Source organism: Microtus ochrogaster, chromosome 8 (assembly GCF_000317375.1).
Source record: "Microtus ochrogaster isolate Prairie Vole_2 chromosome 8, MicOch1.0, whole genome shotgun sequence".
NCBI classification, from domain to species: Eukaryota; Metazoa; Chordata; class Mammalia; order Rodentia; family Cricetidae; genus Microtus; species Microtus ochrogaster.
Window position 1 is genome coordinate 39,708,945 of NC_022015.1, and position 681 is coordinate 39,709,625.

The following is a 681-nucleotide window of genomic DNA, read 5'->3' on the forward strand; positions in this document are numbered from 1 at the left end:
GATCTAATCTACATGGGAAGTAGAAAAAGACAAGATCTCCTGAGTAAATTGGGAGCATGGGGACCATGGGAGAGGGTTGAAGGGAAGGGAAGAGGCAGGGAGGGGAGCAGAGAAAAATGTAGAGCTCAATAAAATAAAAAACAAAAAAGGCAGAGGCCAACAAGCCCTTCGCTAGAACTCCTGACTTTGTATATTTGTAAAAAAAAAAAAAATGGAGGCTCAGATGTGGCCTCTGATGCTTAGTGTCTCTTGGTCTGGAGCAGTGGGTTTGTGCATTTGTTCTGAGACAGGGTTCTGTGCAGTTCAGGCTAACCTTGAGGTTGAAGCTCAGGATGACCTATGGATTCTCCTGTCTCCACTCTTCACTGCTGGGATTACAGGTCTGTGCCACCACACCTAGTCTGTTCAGTGTATAGGATCAAACACAGTGTTCCCTAGGTGCTAGGCAAGTACTCTGCCAGCTGAGCTGCACCTCTGCCCCAACCCCTGAGTCTGAAGTATGCTTTATGAGGAGATCAAGGACCTATGCACAGAAGAGATAACTGTGACTTCTGCCGCAAAGAATGAGTGGGAGGTGCTGAAGAGATGGCTCAGAGGTTAAGAGCACTGGCTGCTCTTCCAGAGGTCCTGAGTTCAATTCCTAGCAACCACATGGTGGCTGGCAACCTTCTATAATAAGAT